Genomic DNA, 18,738 nt, shown 5'->3' with positions numbered 1-18,738 from the left:
AACCAGTTCTCCAGTGATCCTACACGCTTTTTTTTCCCCCCTCTCCCACGCTAAACCCGGTCACGCGGGGCCTGCAGGAGGGGGACCCAGGCGGCTCCCTTCCCCGCATGCCGCGCGGCGGGTCGTGCCCCTCCCGGCCGCCCACGAAGCCCCAGCGGCGGCAGAAGCCCGGAGCCCACCGCCCCCACGCGCCGGGCCCGAGCCCGCGAAAGACTCCGCTCCCTCTGGCCTCGGCGCCACTCCCCTCCCTGGCACCAGAGGGCGCTGCCACCCCACGGCCGTCGCCATGGTCACCGCTGGCGGCGGAGTGGGGTTTACGTAAAGGACGCAGCGTCCCCCGGGGGGCGGAGGTGGCCTTCGCGCCGGCGCCGGCGCCCTGCGGAAGCGGCGTTAGTGAATCGGGGCCTTGGGGAGCCCAGGATGGAGGTGGCGGTCGCGGTGGTGGCGGCGGGCCGAGCCCTGAGGCGGGCTGGAGGTAAAGGGGGACGCGGGCGCGGCCGGCCGGGCCCCGGGCTCGGGTGCGGTGAGAGCGGCGCGGCAGCTGGGCAGTGTCCAGGGCGCGCGATGGCCCGCCCGACGGGTCCGCAGGCGGAGGTGCGGCTGCCGCGCGCGCCCGTGACAGGTGTGGGATCCGTGGAGCCCCTGGCACCGATGTGGGAAGGGTGACACCCGTGGCGTGGGCGTGGGCAGCGTGGGTCTGGCCCGAGCAGCGTGGTTTTCCTGGCACGGGTGTCAGAAAGAGACTCACCCCCACCTTGGTGTGGTGGTGGCCGCCCAGGTGTGAGGCGGGCGCAGCCCTCTGTGCGGGCAGGTGATGGGCAGAGCAATTGGACTCGTGCTGGGGTGGCGGTGGCCAGCTGGTGGGCGCATGGTGGTGCCCCCGGCAGGGGTGTGAGGAAGTGCTCTCATTAGTAAGGTGTCCAATGGTTCTGGCCTTGAGATGGTCTGGAGTGATGGCACCCGGGGCTTGAAGAATTTGTGTCCTCAGCATGGCAGGAGTTGCTGGCCGTGACTGTGAGAAATGGCCCTGGCACAGCATAGTGCTGGGGCACCCCGGCCCTACAAGGGGAGAATCTGTGGCCCTCAGACCCTGGTGGACGGGCAGGGTGAATGCCTGTCCTCCCACTCTGGGTATGATGAGGGGTATTGCTTCTGGCACAGAGATCCACCTTTAACGTCTGCTGGGCACACTAGGGACTGAGAAATGCAGAAGTCTGGGAGAAGGTTGGTATCCTTTAAATGGACATGGAAGAGAGGTACCAGGAGATGCTTCTACTTTGAAGACCCTGATGGTGACCCAGACAGAGATCTCTCTAGGCGCTACCATCACCCTGGGCTCATGAATTCATCCAGCTTTGGGGAAGAGGGGAGGGGTGGGTAGTTCTCAGCTCTGCTCTCTATCTCTGAACATGTGTCCTGAGACATTTGCAGAGCTGAGAGGTGGGCCATGTTGGTGGGCAGGGGGAGGCGTAGGGCTCCAGCCATCTGTGGTTCCCGGGCCCTGCCTTTTCCTTGGGGTGATGGTGTCCGTGATGCTCAGAAGCCTTTGGGTCCAGAGGATCGTTTGGAGCATGTTTGAAAGACGAGTCTGCAGCCACCAGGAGTGTTGTTGGGGTTGCTTCTGCCCTCACCGATCCTTCGGGAAGCCCTAGGTGAGGGTCTCACTCAGCATCACATATGCCCTACTTCACAGAGGGGCAATTTACAGACCCACCCCCACCCCACCCGCAGAGGAGTCTTAGGATGTGGGAGGAAATTGTTAGGTCTTTATGGATCTCTTGAGGAAGTGGAATCGCAGGAGAAGAATAAATGAGGCTGGGCCTTTAGGAGTCCAGAAAGACCAGGCTGAGGGTATAGGAGACTAGGGTGGGGCTGGCAACTCATTATCCCAAGTGTGTGCTTGGAGATGCTGCTGAGCTTCCTCAAAGCTGGAGTGTTGTCCGGTGCATTTGGAGCCAGAAGACTTGAATTCCAGTCTCGCTGGTGTGACCTTGAACAGGTGACTTTACCTCTCACAGCCACATCGGAAGGTGGTCACGGAGGATGAAAGATGGTGCCCACAGAAACCCTTTGTGAAGACCTGTCCAAGGGTCAGGGATTATCCTCAAGTGAAGAGACCAGGGCGGGAGGCCGAGGAGATGGAAGTGTGGAATGTGAATGGGGAGGAAGGGCCTGTCGTAGGGAATTAGAAGCCCTGAGCGTAAAGGCTCCTGGTGGGGAAAGTGGGATCTGTTGACATTGTGAGTCAGCTGCTGAGCTGGAACCAGGCCCCAGGTCTCCTGAGGACGGTCCGAGCATGGCCGCAGCCACTGGAGAGCCCTGCAGGAGTGGGCTGAACAAGAGGAAGCCCTTCACCAGGGCTGCAGACGCGCCTGTGGCCGCGCAGGGCTGGGAGGTGTCTGTGGCTGGCAGATCTGGGGTACCCGGGTGGGAGCAGGACTTGGACGTGTGTGTTTTCTCTTGAGAATTTACTTTGGCTCCTGGTTCAGAGGATGCGAGTGGGCAGCAGCCATATCCGTGTTTTGGGGGGCCGTGGCCTTAAGAAAGCCAAGCGGGTCAGAGTCACCAGAGAGGAGACGGGGCAGGGTGGTCCTGTGGCGGAGGTGGAGGCTGGATGGCAGGAGGCTGGGGCCCATGAGGGGTGCCGGGGGCAAGGAGAAGGGATGATGGACACCCTCAGAGCGGGCCTCTTGAGAGCAGACAGGTGTAGCAAAAATCCCCCAGGACCCACTTCTGCCTGAAGGGCCGACCCAGGTGGAGAAGATGAGTGAGGGTGGCTGCCAGGGTCTTTACTTTCTGCCACTGGGGCCCAGTTACTAATAATGGGCTGCAGAGCCTGAAATACATCCCCCACGGCTCAAAAGCTTCACACTGGCAGGCCAGATTCCATGAACCCAGGCCCGTTTCTCCAGCATTCCATAGGAGTATCTGCTGTAGCCAGCAACCCGTTTCACAAGCTTGGTCCCCGAGGCAAAAAGTTGTTGCCCTGTGTCCACGCTGCAGTGTCACGGCACGAGGGGCGGAGGAGGACACATCCTACCAGGCCCCGGATGGTCAGCTGACTTGTCCAGGCCAAGGACCGGCACTTCCCAGGGGTCGCCACCTGGACACCGCCTGGTGCTTCCTCAGCCACTTGTTTCCAGGTCATTCTCGGGGTGCCCCCCGAGGCCTCTTTCGCTGCCTCCCCAGGAGTTGCCAGCGCTTCAGCTCCTGCTTGGAATGCTGTCCTAGTGAGAGTCCATTAAGAGGAAGCCTCAGGCCTCCCCGATGTGAATATTGAACGATCATGTCCTTTAAGCACACCCGCCACACCTCTGCCTATCCTGATTGGTGGCTCAGCCTTGTGGTTTGGGGATACATAAGCCCTTTGCAGCCACCCCTTGCCATCTGCCTGGGAGGCTGGGACTCTGCACAGGCGAGCTGGGTGGCAGGTGGGGGAGATAGGAGAAGCCAACGGGTGGACCCAGCCTCTGTTGGCCCGAAGCAGAGCAGGGCTGTCTTGCAAGTCCTCAGGGTTTGAGGCCATCAGGAGCCCCACCAGTCACCACCACCCTTTGTCATAGTTTGGAGCAGATTCCAGCTAGGGGGAGAGAACTGGTAACATAGGAGTGGCCATCGAGGGCTCTCTGGAGCTGAGGTTTTTTTCAACTCTGGTCCTCAGTCCTATTCCCATTTCTTTGTCCATGTTTCTCCAAAAGTTGCTTAACTCAGCTCCTGGCAACCTTTCCACCTCAGCTGCCTCGTAAATCATGGTGCCCAGCTGCTCAGCTGCAGGGGTGCCAGGGGATCGGGCATCTCTGGACAGAGGCTTCTAGGCTACAGCTGAAGGCACAGACCCTCCCCACAGCCCCTCTCTCCAGGACCAGAGAGGGATCCCACTCAGGGTTTAATCACCTGTTGGCCAGTGCTCCATCTGAGTTCAGTTTCTCCCTGGAATTGCTTTGTCTTACACTCCAGTAGGGGCTTCCCTGGTGGCTCAGTTGGTCAAGAACCTGCCTGCAGTGTGGGAGACCGGGGTTTGATCCCCGGGTCAGGAAGATCCCCTGGAGAAGGGAAGTGCAATCCACTCTAGTGTTCTTGCCTGGAGAATTCCATGGACAGAGGAGCCTGGAGAGCTACAGTCCATGGGGTTGCAAAGAGTCAGACACGACTGAGAGACTAACACACATACCCACACACTCAAGTGGACCAGGCATGTGGCGCTGGGGAATTATCAATGAACATGCGGTCAGAGGACAATAAATCTTCTAGCGCCGTGGAGCCTTGGATGTTGTGGGATGTGGTTACATCCCAGCGGGCATGGCTGAAGGCTGTTTATCTTGTCCTTTTTCCTTTCTGATTCCGACTTTGGCTGCACGGGATCTCTCTGGTGGATGGGGCACTGGATGTGTTGGCGGGGAGGATGCAGGAAACTGTCTTCCCCGTGGGGTCCTCTGGGCTGCTGGGAGAGGGTTCCGGGGAGGTGATGTGGAGGGGAGTGGTGTGGCCACCGTCGAGGGCCAGGGGCAGGAGTACCCGGCTCCTCGGCAGGATCGTGGTGGAGACGGGCAGGGTTGGGGCCGTTCCCGCCGGGCGAGTGCACGTGTGCCAAGCCGCGTGTGCCTGTAAGCAAGTGTTTCTGTGGGAAGTGAGGGCTGAGCCGGAGGAGCGCCTGGTGGCGGGGGAGCCCGTGGGCTCCTGTGTCTGGCTGGCCTGGTGTCAGTGGGTGTGCGCGCTGGGGTGTTGCTGAGCCCCAAGAAGCAGGAGAGAACAGTGGGAGGCGGGGGGAGGGGTCGCCTTCCAGCTCGGGGAAGGGGAGCTTAACGTCTCAGTGTGATTCTTACAGGAGCAGCTTTTCTGCTTTCTCAGTATTCCTTAGAAGGAAGCCCAGGCTGGGGGGAGTGGTTCCAATGCCCATATGTGTTCGCATAACGCCTGCTTCCGCCTCCTCCCCAAGCCCCTGGGGAAGTCAGCCAGGGACAGTCCACCCAGGTGACAGAAGAGAGCACCACAGCCCATGGGCCTTAGGACTTGGGACTCTGGGATCAAACAGACCCAAGTTCAAATCCTGGTGCCTCTCTACACCTCAATTTCCCCATCTGTAAGATGGGGACAGTAGAACCTCCCACAGGGAGCAGGGATTGTAAGGACCGCATGCCTGGTGAGTGGAGGGATCCCAGTGGTGAGAAGCACACTCGGTAAGTGCTTCTGCTCCTGCATTCGGGATCTTTCCCACAAAACAAGCAGCTTCATCCTGATCTGCATATATTAGCACCAGGGGAGACGCAATAGGTTATGTCCCTTTTCTTGATGAGGAGAAATTAGCTCCACCCTACCCTCGGCATGGTTGGAATCTGGCGTATCTGTCAATAGAATCATACTCAAGATAACGTTGTGGCCCCTGGCATATGTTCCCACTCCGATGGAGCTGATGGTTATTTCTTGAGCACCTTCTGAGACCTGGAGGTCAGTGAGAGCCACGAAGATGAAGTGGACATGCGTGCATGTATGCTCAGTCATGTCTGACTCTTTGCGACCCCATGGACTGTAGCCCACCAGGCTCCTCTGTCCATGGGATCTCCTAGGCATGAATACTGGAGTGGGTTGCCATTTCCTACTCCAGGGGACCTTCCCCACCCAGGGACCAAACCCGCATCTCCTGCGTCTCCTGCAATGGCAGACGGATTCTTTACCACTGAGCCACCGGAGAAGCCAAAGTGGCCATACCAGCACCTATAAAGTATGGAATCTGGTGTTTACAACCTATTGAGAAGCTATGAGATGGACCTAGAGGTCTCCACTGTAACATCAAGAGGTGGGTGCTACCGGAGGTCAAAGGAGAGAGAGCGACTCAAACCACGGAGATCAGGGGAGACTTAAGTGGCCGTGGCCTTTAACCTGGGCCAGCCAGGTGACTGTAGAGGAAATGGCAGCAACAGGGGATATGGCTGAGAAAGCGAGGGGCTGACCTTTTGTGGTCTGGCTTGACCGTGGGAGCAGGAAATGGAAGTGATAAAAGGTAGAGAAGTGAGTTGGGGCTGGGTCCCCAAGAGCCACAGCCGTGAGGCAGAAGGTCCGGTCCTTGAATATGGCAGTCACCACAGTGTTCTGAGCGAGAGTGTGCCAGGAAGAGGTGTTGTTGCAGGTGCCAGGGACCCAGGGGCTGGGGAGCAGGAACAGGGAGGCTGGTACCCAGGCAGTGGCTGCCCTCGGGAGGCCGGGAAGGTGGAGACCACGAGGTTTGTCACTTTGGTCAGTAAGAGGGGGCGCCTGGGGCAGAGCCTCTTCTGGGACTCAGATGCGGCTCCCACACTTGCCTTCCAGCTGCTTTGACTTGGTGGGGAGGAGGTTCCAGGTTGGGGGTGCAAACAGGAGGCTGTCGGGGATGCCCTGAAGGAGGCTGTGCTCCTTCATCCCCGAGCACCCACCAAGGGGGCTCTAGTTCCTCACATTTCTTGCCAGGTGTCTGATCATTTTCTCACCACATTACCCCTTGAAGTTTTGCCTGCCCGAGTTCAGCCCAGGAGGTTACTATTCTGGGAAGTTTCATCAGAAACCCTCTTGGCGTCTGAGAGCTCTCTGAGTTGGAGGCTGGGTGGGAGGAGAGCTGGGCTTAGCTTCACCTGCGTTTGGGGAGCTGCTCCTGAGGACCAGCTCCTCCACCTGGAGATGGCCATGCTGCAGAGCCTGCAGGCCGGGGACAGGAGGGTGGGCCGTGCTGTGTAAGGTGAGGCAGTTTACCGCCCCAAAGAGGCCCCTTGTCCTTGCCTTTCCCGGAGCCATTTAATTAATTTATGATTGATGTTCCTGGACTTCCTTGAGGTTAATTTATTATTGATGTCTCTTCATTATATACAATCCGCCCTGCACCTCCCAGCACGTGGCGGCTCCCTCTGGGCAAGCCTCACGTGGGGTGAGGTCGGTGAGGCCGCTCCTCTGGCTCCCTGCCCCCACCCACCTTAGGGCCAGAGCCCCGCCCTCGGCTCTTGCCAGACCCTTTCAGGTTTGAGGGGTCGGGAGGCCTCAGGGCATCTGTCTCCAGGAGCCTTTGCTCAGCCACCAAATAACAGTAATAATAACAATAGTTTCCATTTTGTGAATGCTGGGAACTCAACCTGGGACAGCATATAGCACAGAGAGAATCCCACTTACTCCTTGTGATAAGTATCCCTCTACTTGTCCATCCCTCTCCACTCGTGTCTTATAGGAGGCTCAGAGAGGGTGAGTTACCTGCCCAAGGACACACAGCAAGTAGGTGGGAAGCCAGGGCTTGAGCCCAGGACCTTCCCCTCTCCTCCCTGAGCCCTGCCTCTCCTTCAGGCCCGCACAGTGCCCCCATCTACTGTGATGCCTTTCTTCCCCACCCCCCGGCCATCGCACACCAGGACTGTACTACCTGACGCGGTCAGGGGTTGGAGCACAGGTGCCCTTCTGAGTGTGTGTTGTTAAACGTTCATGGCTTGTTCCCCTCACTAATGCATGTTCTCACTAAAGACTAACAATGATGGCAAATAGCACTTACCGAACACGCCAGGCGCCATGCTAAGCACTTTTCATGCATTAGCTCATTTAATCCCCATGACCACCCGAGAGGCAGGTGGTATTAACCCGTTTTATAGGTGAGGTGTGGAAATGTGCTCTACGTGGTTGGCTGACAGAGGGCAGAGCCTCCTGTACTCCAGCAGCCTTGAGATACAGGGTGCTGGCCTCATGCTCCCGTAATTATCTCCTCTCTCCATCTCCCCTGGCCTGTTTATCTGATATCTGTGTATTTATCCAGCGGCCTCAAACTTTTTGCATGTCTGGTTTGATATGTTGGCCTGTGTTTGACGGGACCAGGAGCACCCATTCCAAGGGTCCCAAGATGGGTGATTTTAGGGAGACAGCAAAGCAGGTGGTGGGTGCCAGGCTTGGATCCTGCCTCTGGCTCTGCTGGGCAACTTCAGATGAGTCATTCAGCCTTTCCAAGCCTCAGTTGCCCCATTTGTATAACAGCAACAATGATATTTACTCTGTCTCCTTCTCTGGCTGTGCCCATGCTCAGAGGCAATGCTGGGTGGGAAAGACACTCTGCTGGTCAGGGGTTAGAATTGCTTGTGTGTGAGATTCAAAGCTTCAGGACCTGGCATGAAGGCCAGGAATGCTTATGACTGGGCATGCATCCGGGCCAGGGATCTACACCCACGCTGTGAGCTGCCCGCACAGACTAGTGAATTCTGTGGTTTACCAGCTGGAAGGCCTTGCATGAGGACCCTCCTGGGCCAAGAGCTGGTCAGGAGGTCCTCAAGGGGGCCAGGCCCCAGTCTGGTGTCCCAAATGGCTGACCAGCGTGCCTGGGTCCTTTGGAGGCCACCCCACCTGCCCTGGGGCCTTCGGTCATGTGGAAGTGCACGGGGCCTGCCTGGAATTCGGACCTCACCACACATCTTGTCTGCCACTTGCCCGGGCAGCCTGACCAGGTCACTTCAGGCAGGTTCAGTGCGGACAGAGGATGGCTCACCATGCCACCCTGGAGTACCTCCCCTCACCCCTCCAAGTATGCGGAAAGCCTGGTGGAGAGGTGAGCCCCGCGTCTGCTCCAGAAGGCGGTGAGACCGTCAGCTTCCCGATGGCAGGCTTCCCAGGGCGTTGGTTAGAAACCCTCTGCTTTCTCATCAGCTTTACTCCGAGCATGTCTCAGCGCTGGACTGGGTCTGGGGGCAAGGTTGGGGGTGCTCCCCTGGGCCCCAGGGAGGAGGGCAGAGGCCTTAGACTGTGGCAGGGGTGAGGCCCGCCTGGCATGGCCGTTGGAAATCTGTGGCCGGGTTGCAGCGAGGTGACGGCTGGTTTCATTTCCCAAGTTTCCGCCCTCTGCAGGCGGGGATTACATCAGACTCTGCTTCAGAGGAGCTCTACACTGCCCTGGGCCAGCTGCCCCGCTGCAGCTTCGGGCTGGCCCAGGTCCTCCCGGCAGCCCTGGGCCCAGCGGACCGTCCTGGCCTCTGTAGTCTCATTGGACATGCTGCCTCCTGGTTGGCACTGCCCACCTAGCCCGCTCGGCCCGCCAAGCCTCCCAAGACCACGCTGCCCCTCTTATTCTTCCAATCACCCAGCTCCGATTCATTCTCTCTTTAAAGTCAGTGTAACATAGGCCTGTGAACATGGACTTTAGCATAAAGCTCCATTCAAGTCCACTGCTATGTGGGCAAGCCCCTCAACTCTCAGAGCCTCAGTTTCCTCGTCTCTAAAGTGGGGGGGGGGGGTCTAGTGGAACACAGCACACCAGGCAGCTGTTGGGATCAAATGAGATGCCACCTCTTTGGACATTCTGCTCAATGCCAGGAGCACTGTAAATGTTACCTGCCGTCCACTCATCTGTCCCCCCAGGGGACCCCCCGCAACTTTCATGAGGCTGCATCTTGCAGCCAGGCAACCCTGGCGCTTCTCAGGGCTGGCAGTGACCCGCCAGCCCTCTGGCATCCAACCCTGTTCCCACCCCAGCACTCTCCGAGGTGGCCCGTCCCTCTTGGTTCCTCTCCTAGTTTGGTTTCCTTCCCTTTGGCGCCTCTTCCATCCGGCTGCCTTTTTTTCTTTTTTCTTTTTTTTCATCCACCTTTTCCTCCCCTGAGGTTTCTGGGAGAGGCCAGTCTTTCCTTAGAGAGTCTCTGACCCCTTTGTGCCAAGGGGCCGTCCCCCCGCCCCTCCCCCTCCCCACGACTGTGGGAAGATGGACTGTGGGTGAGACTGTGCACCCCAAGCATGGGGGTCATGACTTGGACTCACAGCCAAGAACGCTGGTGACCTTGACAAGTCCAGAGTCCCATCCGGTCCTGTCCAGCCCTGGGAGCCTGTCGGTTGGGGCAGCCTCTCCTGCGACTGGAGGAGGCCAGCCTGCGCGGCCACAGCAGTGCTTCCTGAGCCAGCAGACCCTGCTTCATCCTCCTGGGTTCCGGGCACTTGTGGAAGGAGAAGGGGAGTCAAGCCCGGGGTCCTGGAGCCAGAAAATCCAGCCACATCTGGAGTCTCTTTCCTCCTAGGAAGTCAAGGAATGTTTCTCAAGAGGTGGCTTCAGCCTCATACCTTTGAGAGAACTTGGTCTTCCGCCCGACACCGTCCCTGGGACCCAGGCCAGTCTGCAGAGCCAGGAACAGCCCCGCCACTTGTAAAACTCCCATCCACCCGCTCTCAGGGACCCTGGTCAAGCAGCTACTGCAGGCCAAAGTTCCGTGCCTGGAGCTGGGAGTAAGCAAAGTTACCACCGCTTCCTCAGAGAGTTCCCAGGTTAGGGCCGGATACATAAACAGACAATGTAACAACGGCAACAAAGAGCCAAGAATCCTCTCCCTGCTGGGTACACCTTCCTCAGTGCTCTGTCTGCCCTTAACTCATTTAATGCGAAGAACAGACACAGCTCTGGTGCAGTGGGCGCTCACCCAGTTCTGTGCTGGGACCATGCCCTGGGAGGGAGGCATGTGCGTTTGACAGCTGAGGGGCGGGTTGAGGATCTCAGCTTCCTTAGAGAACTGAAGAAACCTGCTCAAGGCCGTGTGTTTGCGGCTGGCCGGCTGGGGGACCCCCATTCATCTGGCCCCTGCTCTCGGGTCGGGGGGGAGCGGCGGGAGGTGTTCATTCTTGCTCCCCGACCTGGTATCGGGTTGGGGGACCCCTTGAGCCCCAGGAAGGACAGGTTCCTACAAAAGGAAGACCCCCAGAGCCACCCTATTGCTGAGAGGACCAGCCTCCCATCTCCTTTGTCACTGCCCATGTGTGGGCCCGTCCGTGGCTCAGACCCTGTGCCTTGACAGGCCGCTTGGGAGGGCTTCCACTCACCCCCACGCCCCCTGCCAGCCTTGCTGAGCTGCTGCAGATTGTTCTCCTTGTCGCCTGCCTGCTCCACCGTGCAGCGTAATAAATGGCTAACAGAGGGCCCCCATTCTCTGGGACCGCCTTCTCCATTTCTTGGCCCCTTCAGAGAACCTGATCCTCCCCTCCACCCCAGGTGAACCCTATTCAGCAGGCTTCCGGCAGTGGTAACTAAGCCGGGCGCCCAGCCCACCACCTGCTCAGTACTTTATAAAAGTTTAACCTTAATGGTGTAATGAACTCCCATCATAAAGCGGCTGGAGCAGTGCATCCTGAGATGTATAAATTACAGGCGCCTCTGAAGTTGTAATTGGAAATGGCAGCAAGGGGAAGGTTGAAAGGGGCCAGCCTCATTGGGCTGAGCACAGATATTCTCTGCTGCCTTTCAAAAGGCACACAGAGCTGAGTCTGGCTGCGAAGAAAGAATGTCCTCAGACCAAACTGAGCTCCTGGTAGCTCCACCCCAGTTCCCGCTTCCTGCCCCCCCAACCCCCGACCGAGTCCACAGAGCCTGTAGGTTTCAGGAGGCGCAACCCCCACCCAGACCGGGGCCACCAACACAGTGGGCCCAGAGGGAAGGATGTGGGCGTGGACACAGCAGACAGCCCACCCCCCAGCCTCGCCTGCATTTCCCGGGGAGCACTTCTGAGCAGTTGGGTTGACTCCCCTGGTCTCTGAGGTCTCACCTCTTGCCATGATTGTGGGGCTTGAACAGAAAACTGCAGGGGGTGTTGAGAGTTGGAGTGAGGAACCCGGGCTCTGGGGCTGGACTGTCCGGCTTCCTGTTGCAGCCCCTGCTGGTGGCACTTGGGAGACCTTAACAATGTCACGTAACCTCACAGCTGCAGAATCTTGGCTGTAAAATCAGGAATTGACCTGCATCAGAGGAATATCAGAAGGATGACATGGGATGACGGGGTTCAGGTCTCAGCAAAGTGCCGCTTTAGGGACTTCCCTGGTGGTCCGGTGGTTGGGACCCCACGCTTCCACTGCAGGGGTCACGGGTTCCATTCCCGGCTGGAGAACTAAGATCCTGCAGATTCCCTCTGAGGCCGAGTGGGGCCCAGACCTGCCCCCTGGGACGAGGCTCTCGGACCACACCTTGAGCAGCTGGGGCAGTGTTCAGGCCCTCAGAAGTGCTCGCTCAGTGCCTGCTGTGACTGCCCTTCCAGGCACGGTGCCCAGCACCTGCACTTGCCCACTACACTTGCTCACAGTGCCCACACCAGTTTAATTTGAGTGCTTCTGAGTGTGGCCCATGAACCAGTGGCAACGCCTGAAAACAGGTTAGAAAGGTCAGAATCTCAGGGCGCCCTTCCCCACCCCCCACTAAATCAGAATCTCCGGAGGGGGGCCCAGGACTCTGCAGTTCGAGCAGCTCTGAGGTGCCTCCTCGGCTCACTCAGGGAAGAGAAGCATGGCTGGGCCTCATCCTCTCCAGGAGGGCATCTCTCAATGCCAGGAAGCTCACCCAGCCTCAGAATCGCCTGGGGTTGACCTTGATGGCCTTGATGGGCTCAGCTGTAGGCTCCTGGGCCCTACCTTGGACCACCAGCTTTCATAATGCCTGGTGGGGCCTGGGAACCTGCATTTACCCACCTCATCTCTGCCTATTCAAGTTTGAGAGTCACTGGAAATCACTCCTTATCTGAGAGTGGTGTAGAAGGGCAAGACCCTTGTACCCACCTCCCCACACTTCACACAAGGCTCTGCCTCTGCTGGGGGAGAAAGGACGCTAGATGGGGGTCAGGAGCCCCCAGTAGCCAGCACCACCCCACCTGGGGCCTGGAGCAGCCCATCCTTGGGTCCAGCTGTGGGGCTTTTCTCACAGCAAGAAGGGGAAACAGCCTAATGGCCACCAGTAGGAAACTGGTTGAATAGACTCACATACTGCATGCACGTGGACTGCTGTACAATAATGAGGGAAGATTGGGCTAGAAAAATGTTTAATGAGAAATATTCACCTTCTCTGGCTCAGTAAAAAAAAAAAAAATGTGGCAGGTACAGAATGATCCTGTATTTGAACAGGCAAGAATGACTACACAGATCTTAATAGTTAATAATTGTCCTGGAGGGATCCTGGATGATTTCTGTATTTTTGTTTGTTTTTGTTTTCTATGGAGAACATGTACTTTGTGATAAGAAGGAAAAAGAAGGATAGGTAATCATGTCTGGTCCAGGGTCCTTAGGCCACAGGCGCCAGTAGCAGCCCGGGACCCCCAGAACAGTGTCTCTCTTGATCAGCCTGCCTCCCCGGAGTGTCCTTCACCGTGGTCTCTTCCCTTCCCCTTCAGGCTGTGCCCAGTGTTCCCCAGTCCTTCCCACTGTTTCTCCCACTTTTTCTCTTCCTCCTGTCTTTAAGTCTTCCTCTGATGATGGGAGGGCACCTCCTCCTCTTTACACAGGAAGAATGAGTGGGGAGGAGACAGCCAAGCAATGGGAGGCCCCCCGCCCCCTGGCTTGCAAGCCTCAGGGGACAGACTTCAGTTTTCATCAGGGCATCATCTAGGAAAAGCCTGAGCCTAAATTCCAGAGTCTAGGCACCTAGAATGTGCTCAAGAAGTAACCGTTGAAATGAACGAGTCTTGGAATGAAGCCAGGGACAGCACAAGGGCCCACAGCTGTGTCACCTCGGGTAGATCAGCGTACCTCTCTGGGCCTATTAGAGTCTTCACCACTAAGACTCAGGGACTCTTGAGCTCTGATTTCCCTGGGCCCTTCCAGCTCTCATCTCTGGTGAGTCACATACCTTCCCACTCTCGCTCCTTTCCCTGGTTTGGAAGCAGTTTGTGCTGTCCAGGAAAATCTCACCTGTCCGTTCTGGCTGCCCAGTGAGACTTGTGCAGAAGCAGCTGCCTGGGGCACGGCCCTCAAGGCGAGGGTGAAGGGAGGAACAGGAAAGAGGGAGACCCGTGGTGCTGGGAAAGCCACCAGTAGTCGAGGGCTTGAGAGTATCCGAGCGTTTCTGGATCTGATACTGGCCTCCCACGAGCCCTCCTCCATCACCTTTGCCCTGCCCGTGGTTCGATGTCATTTTTCATCTCCTGCCCAGAGCTGCCTTTATCCCAGTGCCTCTTGCCTGGCTTTGCAGCTGAGACTCTGTTTCCATCAGGCCCCAGCAGCCCCAAGTCTCTACCTTGTGAGCTGCTGTTTTCCAGTGAGCGCCTCAGTGGAGAGAAGGGTGGGAGAAATCCATTCAAGCCGTTTGCTTTAAAGACATTTCAGTAAACTCATGGGATTTGTGGTCACATCTCTTCAGTGCTCTTTGAAAGAAATGGATGGGTTTCTGGGTCTCTCCCTTCACCAGCTTCCCTGCCTGGCGGCAACCCAGAGGCCCGAGTTGGGAGCTAGCCCTGATGCTCAGCCCAGAGCACCTCCAGGGCAGAGGTGAGTGTGGCAGGCTGAATGCTGAGGCTGTGTTTGCCCCCCAGGGGTTCTGGGAGGCTAGTGTGTATGGGCACAGGAGAAGGGGGAGGACAAGAGTCACAAGTGCCTACCCCCTCTTTCGGCCTGGTGGTGAACTCCTACTCAGCATCAGCACCCAGCTCGAAGCCTTGTCTGTGTGCCTTGGGCTAAGCAGCTGTCCTCGCTGTGGGGTCCCTGGCATTAGAGCCCTGTATTCACTGATCCGCGTGTGGGTGTCCTCATCATTCTGCACCGTGAGCTCCTCAGGGTTGGGGCTTGTCACCTTCACGTTCACAGCTCCTAGGCTCCTTCTTAAGATCCCATTGAGTGCATTGGCTGGGGCGGGGCAGGGGCGGTGTCAGCTTTCCCACCCCTGGTCTGAGAGCCCACCTGAGGCAGAGGGTCGAGCATACTCAGAACATCTCCCTGCCCTCACCTGGGTCCAGAAATGGTCCTCCCTGGGCAGGTGTCAGGCTGGGAGGGAACGGAATGGGCGGGGTCAACAGTGAGGCACCCGCTAGGCAGGATCTTGCTCAGTGGGGCCCCCCCACCTTGGCACCCTCAGGCGACCGGCAGCAGTGAGGTGGCCGCTAACCGGTCTGGCGGGTTTGTGGGGACCTGGCTGGGTTTCTTGAGGGACAGGATGTCCTGCTGGGAGCAGGCTTTGTGCCCGTCCTCTCTGGCCTCCCTGCTCAGGCTGCTGGCCTTGCTCTTTGCTTTGCTCTGCCTCGTTTTTCCTGGACAGAGCCTTGACCCTGCCCTTCCTGGAGACCAGGACAGCTTGTGGTGGGGGTGCCCAGGCAGGAGACCGGCCAGGGCCCCCCAGGGATGAGGGAGAGATACCGAGGATACCAGGAACGCGCTCTGGAGATACCGAGACCCCTGGAAGCAGAATACCCAGAGGCCGGGGTGATGGGTGCTGGGCTGGAACTGGCGGTGGCTGTGGCGACCCTGCTCCCGCCTCCTTCCTGACTGATGCACCGAGGATGAGAGACCAGAGCCCTGAAGAGGCCGCAGAGCATGGCCCAGGCCCAGAGCTCCCGTAAAGCTTTTCTGAGCAGTCACTCCTCCCTGCCCCGCAGCCAGGCTCCCATCTCAGGGAACAGGGCTTGGGGGTGGGGAGCCTTTGGGGTGTTCCTCTCGCCCTGCGCTGGGAGGGGCTGGGCGCCCTGCTCCGGAGGTGTCAGCGGAACTGTCACCCAGCGGTGGGTGCGGGCGCTGGGATTCCCCTGGCTGACTCACTCACCCCGGCCTGCCTGTGCCTCAGCCCAGGCGGGAGCCATTTGTGAAGGTGTTGCTCACTCGGAAGGTGTCCCGGGAACCAGGGGAGCTGGGGCCGAGGGGCCCCGGGCGGCTGGGGGCAGATTTGCCCACGGAGTCCTCAGGCCTCCCCAGACCCCAGCACCCAGCTGCCTCTCCCCCCACAACCCCGACATCTCGGCCAAGCACAGGGCTCCCACTTTCCAACACAAGGGGAGCCTTGAGGCCTCGGGGGTCCTGAGCCGGGGCCTGGCTGCTCCCTGCCTCCCTGAAAGATTCCCCCCAAGGGCGATGAAATGCCTTCCCTCCGGAGAACAGAGAAGCCATTGATTCCCTTGATCCGCCCAGGCACTTCAGAGCCAGGGCGACCCGGTGGGGACTGAGAGGCAGGAAGTGGGGCCAGGGCGGTGACCCAGCCTGGGGGCCAAGAGCCCCTGGAGAAGGAGAGAAAACTGCAGGCTGCCCCCCAGAAGAGTTCACACAAGCCGGTGCACGATCTCTGGGCCCACAGATGCCCCGCGGAGCCCGTCTTCAGACCCTCTGGCCACCAACTGCCTGTGCTGCCCTCCAGAGAGCAGGCAGCGGGATGGAGGTGTTGCAATCATGGCATGGGGGTGGGGGGTTGCTGGGGGAGGACCAAGCAGACAGAAATGTGGAGCGCGCGGCTTGAGAGCAGGCCTGTGGGGGCGGCTGCAGCAGGCTGCGTGGGGTGAGCCGGGCTGGGGATGGGATGGGAGGCACAGTTCTGGGTGATTGCCCCAGAAATCCTGCCTTCCAGGTGCCGAAGGGAGGCGGGGGGTCTGTCCCCTGACCTCTCCAGGCTGGAATGGCAGGGGCCGGCAGCCCCCCAACCCCCCCACCACCCCTCCAGGGGCCGGGCTGCCAAGGGCTGAGTGAGGTCCATGGAGGGGCATTCAGAGCCCTGGCACACTTCAGTCTAGGCGGGCAGGCTTCTCCGCAGCCCACCTGCAGAAACCACCCTCCTGGTCTGGTGAGAGAAGTCGCAGGTGTGGTTGGCCGGGTGCCACGGGGCAGCTCCAGTGTCTCTGGTGAGCGGGCCACCCAGCACCCCTGCAAGCATGCCCAGCCTTGTTGGCCACATGAATCCCTCTGTGAGCAGGCTCTGGGCAGGGCGACCCAGGGGGAGGTCTAGAGCAGGCCTGGGGGCACAGCCAGGAAGACAGGCCTCTCCTTCCCTGGCTCTCAGCTCGGCCCCCACCCCAGCCCCCGCCCCGCCGCAGCCTGGGGCACAGAGGATAAGGGAGGCCTGGTCCAAACCGAGATGGGCCCTCGAGGCAGGGCCAGCCCCTTAGCCCTCCGAGGGCTGCTTTCTTTAAAGGCCAGAGGACAGCTCTGCCTGGCAGCCTGCTGAGGCCCCGGGAGCCAGGTCCCAGGCCAGGGTTCATGTCCCCAATCTCCCACTGACTGCAGGTGGCCTGGGGCAGGTCTCCGCATCCTTAACCCTTGCTTCCCTCGCTGAAATGCAGGTGTGTGACTCTGTGGCCCAGAAGGTTCCTTCTCACCCAGATGTTCTCCTGTTGCTCACTGTGCCCTCCAGCTTAGAGAATAAAGGAGGACCCAAGGACCGTCTCCTAATGGGCCTCGGTGGCCAGGTGCCCCACACCCTGGGGCAGAGCACAGGTGCTCTCCTGGACTCTCCACGTCTCCTCCCTCCTCCCTGGGGTGACAGCTGAAATGAGACCGTGGCCGCGAGCTCCCAGTACAAGGCCTTCCAGCAGGTCGTCCGGCTCTCACTGAACAGTAGTTGGTGTTGTTACCTTTGTAATCATGATGTCTGTGATGTTATTATCACTGTGATGGAGTTGTCCTCTCAGAGCCTGTGGGGGGCTCCCTGGAAGAGATGGCTCGCTTCCTGGGCTGGCATCGTCTCCCCCCCACCCCCTGGCCCAGCCTGCTTGAGAAGCAAGAGGTCAGGCGGGGGCAGCTGGAAGGTCTGTGCGGTGGGAGGGGGCCTGGCCCCTCTCGGGCTTGGCTGAGCCCATCGGCGCCCATCTGCGGAGGGGCGGCCGCCCTCTGAGAGTTGGCTGGGAGACCTCCGAGCCGAGGAGTGCGTGTTCTCCAAACATCTTGTTCACAGCAGATGGCAGCCACGACTCCCTTTCTCCCTGCAGTTCCGGCTGCACTTCCCTTCCCTGTGCTCGCCCTCCTGTTAACTTTGCTTTCTGCTTTGGAAGACGGGGAGGCAGCCTGCAGCCCCCAAAGCTGCCTCTGACTGTGGGGAAGCTTGATGCACAGGGCGTGGATGGTGTCCAAGCAGAAGAATCCTCGAGCCCCCATCAGCTTTGTGAGGGAAGTGTCTTGCCTAGGTTCCCACACGCTGCCTGAGTCTCTTTGGCCAAAAAGGCCACCGGCGAGATCTCGGAAGAACAAAGGCCTGGGCCTGGATTGATGTTTCTTGAGCAGCTGTGAGGCACCAGGCACAGTCTGGGTGCCGAGGACACAGGCAGAAGATGCAGTCCTGCCCTCTATGAGCTCCCAGCTTGGTGGGGAACCAGGGTACCTGGGACAGGAATGGAGGGGCACAAGTCGGATCTGCCTCAGGGTTGGCAGGCTTTCGCGGGCTTCACAGAAGAGGGTGTGTTTAGGCTTAGCCCTGGTAGGTTGAGGAGTTCACGGGAGCATAGGATTAGAAAAGGCATCCTATGCCATGAGAATGGCCTGTGCAAAGGCACAGAGGCATGACGAACTCTGATGCTGCAGAGCACTCAACCATGGTGAGTAATAGAGCAGAAGAAAGCCAGCTTGTTTCGCCAGCGTGTGCTCTTCAACCCCAGAGTAGGGTCTGTGAGGAGGAGCAGACAGTGACCCTCTGGCTGCTTGTGGGGTGGGGCCAGCCTGAAGCAGAAGCACTGCATGGGGGCCAGTGGGGCCCTCGGCAGCTGGAGGGAATTCTGGGATCTGACTCATGGTTGCCCTGAGTTTGGGGCCAGCAGGAGCATCTCCTGCTGTGGAGCATCCCCTGCTGTAGAGCACCTCCTTCGGGTGGAGGACCTCATTCTGGTGGAGCACCTCCTACTGGTGGAGCATCTTCTGCTCGTGGAGCAGCCCCTGCTGGTAGAGCACCTCCTTCTGGCGAAGCACTCCTCCTGGTGGAGCATCCCCCTACTGGTAGAGTGCATCCTGCCTCAACTGGTGGAGCAACCCCTGCTGGTAGAGCTGTTGTCAGAAGTCTCTCCCAGAGGCTGAGACAAGGGGGCCGTGAACTAGCATGCCCCCAGAGGGTGTGGTGCC

The 18,738-nt window shown here is 59.1% G+C and overlaps 1 protein-coding gene and 1 long non-coding RNA gene across 3 annotated transcripts in view; one reads left to right on the top strand and one right to left on the bottom strand.

Moving 5' to 3' along the window:
- Window positions 1–324: 324 nt before the first annotated feature.
- DAGLA (diacylglycerol lipase alpha) overlaps window positions 325–18,738 on the top strand; it is a 66,448-nt gene continuing 48,034 nt past the window's right edge. Inside the window, exon 1 of the mRNA XM_086383552.1 lies at window positions 325–475. The gene's annotated coding sequence lies outside the window, so the exon portion shown is untranslated. The remainder of the gene's footprint in view (window positions 476–18,738) is intronic.
- On the bottom strand, window positions 9,547–14,341 carry LOC147342067 (uncharacterized). Of its 2 annotated transcripts, none has more exons than XR_015157515.1 (3): window positions 12,293–14,341; window positions 11,508–11,697; window positions 9,547–9,991 (listed from the first exon to the last, which is right to left on the bottom strand). It is a non-coding gene; the product is annotated as an uncharacterized LOC147342067 (long non-coding RNA). The 2 variants fall into 2 exon arrangements; XR_015157516.1 differs by having other exon boundaries at window positions 11,508–11,677.

This window comes from Bos grunniens, chromosome 29 (assembly GCF_055505025.1).
Source record: "Bos grunniens cultivar Pamir isolate PY7600 chromosome 29, Bosgru_T2T1.0, whole genome shotgun sequence".
Lineage (NCBI taxonomy): Eukaryota > Metazoa > Chordata > Mammalia > Artiodactyla > Bovidae > Bos > Bos grunniens.
The sequence above is the reverse complement of the archived record's forward strand: the minus strand, read 5'-3'. Positions and strand labels throughout refer to the sequence as shown.